Raw genomic sequence first — 7,268 nt, forward strand, 5'->3', positions numbered from 1 at the left:
CCAAATATAGATGTTTGTTTCCTGGTTTTACATAGCTTTTAACAATATTTCTGTGATATCGCTGCAGTCAGTTGTAAGCTGAGATCATCTTATCGGTGTATCAGTAAAGAATGTTAAGGTAAGCAAATAACTTGCTTTACAGGAAGGTGATTTCTGTTTATATTATGCATCACAACACAATGCATGGGATCAAAACCACACAGCATGTAAAATATTCTCTCTTATTAATTTCCATAAAAGCTAGTCAAGCATTTTCCTTCATTAAAGCAATACCCGAAGACACAATAACAAGATCTTGGATAATATATCTATTTTGAAGACACCACTTTTGCAAATTTGTAAAATATCACTTACTATACAATACATTCAGTATCTAGAGGCCCACAAACTTTTCCTTCCCTTCAGCCACACTTCATATTGTACATTCTTGCCAGTTCATTTGACATGGTTTCTTTCATCAAGCGGTCAACATTTCCCGTTTCTGCCATACCAAACATTGAGAGGAACCGCACCTTAAATAAAGCAGAACATAAACTTTTTTTAATGTTAATTTTAACACTACTAAGTGATGGGCTGCAAGTCACCAAATGACAAATAATTGTCAACTGGACCTCAAAAACATAATCTGCCAAGAAAACTGTTTGGATTGACAAATTAAAAGATCTTCCCTCATATATTTACAGCCTAGGACAACACCTTAGTGACTTGTGCCTTTATGTTTGTCCCCTCCACCGAGTGTTATGGGGCACATTATCATTGTTTTTTTCTATACAAGAGTTTATTCAATATCAACAGAATAATTTTTGATAATAAAATAACAGCTCAATTCCTGGATTTTGTGGGTACTAGTCATTTTCCTGGTATTTTGAAAGCTGCCAGCATTTTGATTAATGAATTGACTGTCTTGTCCTAATTAATAATTAATGTTGAAAACGAGGCCAACTGCCCATGTCTTGTGCTCATGGCTATTATAGCATATATAATAACAATACTGTGTCAATATGAAATCAAAAAATTAAAACATGCCAGTTTTTAATTCTGAAATTAATGCAGCAAAGTGTTTGTCCACTGTGCAATATTTTCCAACATAAATATAGCAGAATGATATATACATTATCATCAAGTGCTCACCACAGACCATTATGTTATTTCGCTTTTAGGCCAGTGGATATGGGGTATACTTTTTTCCAGTTACTAATGGAGCAACATACATGACTAACACTATGCTTACCACAGATGAGAGTATTGTCTGATCTCCCAGAAGCTTATCGAATGCTTCCATCTGCTCAGGATAACGAATAGGGAATGAGATATCTTTCGGAAGTTGCAGCGGTTGGTCATCTGCTGCTGACCTTAACAGCATTCGCTGCACCATCCTCTTAATTTCACGATTCTTCTCTCGCATTGTCTCAAAGACTCGGAGAATCTGTGTAACAGCAGCTGAAAAAAAGGATTCATAATTCTAGGCCATATACTTTTAGAGCTATGTGTGGTCTGGATCCATGCTGGTCGCAAACCCATTATGTTGGTTTTGTCATGACCCGGCTCAAATGAAAAAAATCCAGTATTTTAAATTTTTCCTTGGCTTTAACAGTAATTAACGCTAAAATCTCAAAAGGATTGTTGAGTGTGCAAGGTCACAAAATGTGAAAATGATATGAAATCATGAATTAAACTTAACATATTTTTGAGCCTAGGCATGTCATTTGGTGAAAATAAACATTCTTGACTCTTCCAGGGACCGTAACTTTGGATAACAGTAGTGGGGTCAGGCAAAGAATATGCGCACAAATTCACATCATGATAAAGACTAACACAAGTAATCATCAATTTCTTTTGAATATTTTTTGAACTAGGGGCGTCACAAGGTGAAACTTTCCATTTTTGGCTGTGTCACTCAATCCCGCTTGTTATTACATTTGTTGACTTGTTTTGAGAATATAACATTTAATAAGTATGTACTGGTCATATTTAATAAATATATTTATAGCTCCGAAGTTTATACTTACTGGGCCCAATAATCTGCCCACGGAAGGGTGTATCAGAAGCACCTTGTATTGGAGAAGCACTTTGCACATCACTGCTGGCCTCTCGCAATGCCTGTGCAGATAAGTGAGGCGGAGATGAAAGTAGGCTTTGTGACTCTTTGGGCGTTGTTGCTTGGTCAATAACTTGTGGTGGCCTACTCTCTGTGTCTGTCTCATTCTCATCAGTGCCACTATCCGATTCATACAGCCTTTTTGATGGCCTATTTACAATAAAATGAAAATACATTAATAAGTAATTATAAAATACATATACATTAAGTGAGTTATTGCGCCAAGTGACAATATGATTATGACCCATAATCAGCTGGCAAACATGTACTAGTCTATGTTTACGTACCGAATTGTTGTGCCGCAATTTTGTCTACCAAGGATTTTTAGCATGAATGCGTTTGTTTCCCCGATAGACATTTCATGAACAGGAAGGGCTAAAGACTTGGTCCCATTTGGAAGCTTAATACAAACGTGAAAGTGATAAAAGATTTTTTTAATTGTCTGGACAATTGTTTTCACAACGGCCCCGGAAGTGAATCACTTGCTTGCAGGCTCGAATCTGGAGTTTCTAGCCTTCTCTTAACTTAAAGTATGTTTTTAAAGGGGGGTATAATTTACATTTTTTTTCGGTTTTTGACCTTTTAAAGATGAACACAGGTTTAATTATCTTTCGGGTCATATTTTTGTCATATCATATTTGTCCGATACTCGTGCCTGTGCAACATAGGGCTTGGTTGGTACTTGGAAAAGAATGACAGACTATTCTCTCCCTTACCAGTTCCTCTCCCTGACGGTTCTCTCCCAAACCGTTTCCTCCCCTGACGGTTCTCTCCCAATTTTGAAATATGCAGACAGTTCTCCCCCCAATTTTTATTTGTTAGTTATCATTTTAGTTTTGACTTAATCTAATAATATTTCTTGAAGATTATTAAAAGAATGTATTTGATATTAAGTAAAGTGCATTTTATGTTTATTTGATTCTGAAAAGTGTTTGTAAATTTAACACCTTTTTCAGATATGTTAATCCTATTAACACCTTCATTGTGAGAGGTTAAGATTATTGGACAGTGATTGATATACATACACCTGTAATTATGTGAAGGTCTTGTGATGTTCATTCATTTGTTAAATAGCGAATAAAGTGGTAACAAGTATGTTATAGAAAATAAATAAGCAACAACTGGTATGCAATCACATTTCACATTTACTTTTATACAAAATTGATTAAAGAACATGTAGTCAGTAGCATGAAACAACATATATTACCAAATAACTAATAAAAATATTTGTTTATCAACACCTTCTTACAGTTATTTTAATCATTAGATAAAAATAGATTACACCTTGATTCTTGAATAATGAATTAATAAACACCTTAATTATCTCTGACAGCAAACTTAACGCACATGTGTATTGAACTCCTTTCTTCATTATACAAAAGTATGAAATTTAGCAATTAAAATTTATAAATCATTTTTTGCTTATATTTTTTTTCTTATTTATTAAAAAAAAAAACAACAAAAAAAAACTCACCCAATAATAAATTATTTTAAATATCGAATGATTATCCTAATCAAGTAAATTAAACACATTAAAAAGTATACATTAGATCTAATGAAAAAAATCTTAATAATTAATATACTATTCTTAAAATATTTTTTTTATCTAATCTATATCATTTAATCATAAACATGCCCATATATTAAACTTCTAAATACTCCAATAAAATATTTAATCTCTAATTTATATCAATTAATATTATAATTTAATAACAAACTTATCCAATTATTAAACGTCAATAATAATCATTAATGTATTAATAAAAATAAAGATGGGGAGGAACTGTCTGCTTATTTGCAAATATGCAGACGGTTCTCTCCCAAAATAGGGGGAGAACCGTCAGGGAGGAAATGTCAGGGGAGGAAGTGGTAAGGGAGAGAAAAGTCTGACTACCCTTGGAAAAAATACTTGAATACACCCATAAACACTTTTCATATGAACTACGTAAATAACCGAGGTATATCGAGTGAAAAAATACGAGTTGTTTCCCTTATCTTCGAGTAAAATCGATATCTCTTACGCTAAAACAATACAAATTAAGCCATTTTTAAACCGCTAGTTTGTGGTGATTAAATATCTGATTTTAAAAATTATTACATCAATGGAAAGCTTGGGATCTTAGCTTTGCCACAGTATATAATTTTACATATTTTTGTCACCAAAGTATTTAAATTAACTGTTAAACCTACCATATGTCAGACCATTTTACATACGATTTATACAGCAAGATACGCAACCGGTTATCTTTACTCGAAAACCTACTGATAAGAATAGCCTGTCGTCTGCTAGTACGGGAAAGTGTTTATTGGTGTATTTGTAAAAATAAGTATTTGCATTTAATATTTTAAAATGCTTATGAATGAAATATTGGTACAAAATGGAAGGGACTTCTAAGGCTAGGAGGGGTCACTGGATTTCAAATGATGGTGTCCCTTAAAAAAGGATCTCTTAAAATTTAGTCTAGATAGAAACAATATTATTAAAATGTTAGTGTCGACTCCGTCACAGTTAAGTTATTCAACAATAACAACTATACACATCCATAGGTCAGCTAAAGTGCCTAATAGTGGGCGTAAATTCTAGAAAATGTCGCAAATTAAACTGACAAAAACTATCGCGAAATTACATGGCAAAGGCAAAAACAAAAAATAAATGACGTTTACACTTACCTACACACACAATAAATCTGTAAGGATATAATATGAAAGGTCGTTATACGAAATCGTCGTTAAATGTTCCGAATTGAAATGAAATATTGTTTTCGTGTACAATTTTACAATTTAACGTTTCAATACACAATTTGATTTTAAGCGGCAGCGGAAATCACGTCTGCGCATGCTCGAAATAAATTTTTCATCAAATGCTGATTTTTATAAATTATTTCTGAATTAATAGTCTAAAAACACATTTTTATATTTAGATTATAAAAATTAAAACCAATATAAAAACTAAACAAATTAATTTCTCGCACCTGCTCAGGCATGCTAATATTTATTGGGTTGCCCGAATGGGACCCATATGGGTCCCTCATGGCTTGTATATATGTTAATGCTACGATTTTTATAAAAGATAATAGCAATTTATGCCAAGGTGGTCACACTATAGCTCAAAGTAAACAAGTTCTAAAGAAATAAATAAACGAAAAATCGTTTTTCCTTATAGTTCTGTAATATGGGACCCATATGGGTCCAATATGGGCGTACCCAAATGGACTTGCCCATATTGGTCCCATATAGGTCCAATATGGGCATACCCATATGGGCTTGCCTAGATATAGCCCATATGGGTCCTATATATGCATGTTTGCTGGGGTTTTAGCGTTTTTTATTATTAAGGTTGTAAATACTTATAAAATTGAATAGTGCAAAGGATAAACAGGTGATAGGGTTTTATCTACAATAAAGATTGAATCAACGGCATTTTCATGGCCTAAACCACAAAACAAAAATGTCTCAAAACTTACCCGTTTTTTTCTCAACCATCTTTCTTAAGCAGATGATATAAAGGTGTGCATCGCTTATCTTAGGGCTAAGTAATTTGTATCATTTTATACCATAATAAAGAAGTACATGTAAGAAACCAGGATAATTTCTTCAAACCTATAAGTACGACAATAAGATAAAAACACAACTGCGGTAGGCTCTATTATTACCGATATCTCGAACAAATTTGCAAGTCCCTCCGGGTTCGAGCGAAATAGGTTTGACTAAAATATAGTTTTGTTATCAATAACAGCAAAATCAACAGAGTTTCCTCCACTGAGATAACATAGGAGAAATACCCATCAAACATCGGCAGAAAAATATACATGAAGACACCATACTTGAGCGCATTTTATCATGAAAGTCAATGCACTACATCAATCTCCCTTCCTGTCTACGAAGTTTGGGTCAGCAAAAATACCATAAAAAGGAAACGGGGATAAGATATCTTAGTAATATTTCTTTAACTAAAATACCATCAAAACCAACATTATATATCTACATTTTTGTGCAAAAAAAAAATTAGCGTACTACATTTTATAATGATTTACAACCTTACTGAATAATAAAAAACGCAAAAACGTGCCGTGAAACACATTGGCAGTAAAAAAAGTTATCATTAGAACTCCAGGACGTATTTTGAGTTTCACAAGAACTCCGGCGTTTTTGAAAAGTATGGTATAAAATTGTTAGCCGGGTCTTTATGTTTGCAAAATTTTGCATTATAATTAGGCAATTATGTATGGCAAGGATGAAGACTTGAAATAAACAGGTCAATACTTGCCAATTGGAAAATAATGTGAAAATTGTACTCAAAACTACCAGATTTTAAGCAAGAGGCGATGAAAAATGGACCATGAATTAGTTTTTGACACATAATGCAATATGTAAGGCAAGCATAATCATTAAAGATTAATTTAGCACCTAAAACTTACTTTTTAACGATGAAAATTCCCATTTTTGAAGAGTGTTTTGCAGTATATATACAGTATTTTTCCGACGAACTCAGTAACAGTTATCACAAGAACTCCTTGACAAGTTATCATAAGAACTCCATCCCTCGTGTAACACTTCCTCCTTCGTGGGAGTAAAAAATTGAGATGTAATAAAAAGAAGCACTAACACACCAAATCTTAGTGATTATTCCTTTTATAACAATAAAATATTGTCACAGTTTCAAAGCACTCCAAACCTGGAAGTTTCTCAACAGAATGAGGGGTCACATTATTATAACAGTAATCACATCGCAGCTGGGCCACATTTCGAGCAAATTCTCAATATAGTGACAGTAGCAATACAAAATACTTACATTTTGGGAGCTGCTCAAAGTGAACATACTGGTTCAAGGCAGGGATCTCCTCAAATAATGCGACTTAATAAGCATGAACACCAGGGGACGTTTCAAGATGATCGCAACCATAACTCAGTTGTGGGGCAACAGGCTTGCACTCAAATTGAACATAGTATGTCTGCACATGATAAATCAGAAAATGTTCATAGCAAGCTTATAGATGGATATTATCGGGAAAGGCATTTTAATGAATATAAGCAGGGGTCGTCTCAAGCTGACCAAAATCACAACATAGTGAATGGGTCATTTCTGCAGGATAGACAACCTGTTGGCTCAAATCCCAGTATAGACCAAAATAGGGGTGTGTCTCAACATATATTTGGGTACTATCAAGGA

The 7,268-nt window shown here is 33.6% G+C and overlaps 1 long non-coding RNA gene across 1 annotated transcript; it reads right to left on the bottom strand.

Moving 5' to 3' along the window:
- Positions 1–483: 483 nt before the first annotated feature.
- Positions 484–5,364, bottom strand: LOC132739234 (uncharacterized). Its single transcript, XR_009626965.1, has 4 exons — positions 4,769–5,364; positions 2,010–2,248; positions 1,232–1,440; positions 484–512 (listed from the first exon to the last, which is right to left on the bottom strand). It is a non-coding gene; the product is annotated as an uncharacterized LOC132739234 (long non-coding RNA).
- Between the last annotated feature and the right edge of the window lie 1,904 nt (positions 5,365–7,268).

This window comes from Ruditapes philippinarum, unplaced genomic scaffold (genome assembly GCF_026571515.1).
Source record: "Ruditapes philippinarum isolate M1 unplaced genomic scaffold, ASM2657151v2 ctg3246_1_1_1_1, whole genome shotgun sequence".
In the NCBI taxonomy this organism is placed as follows: domain Eukaryota; kingdom Metazoa; phylum Mollusca; class Bivalvia; order Venerida; family Veneridae; genus Ruditapes; species Ruditapes philippinarum.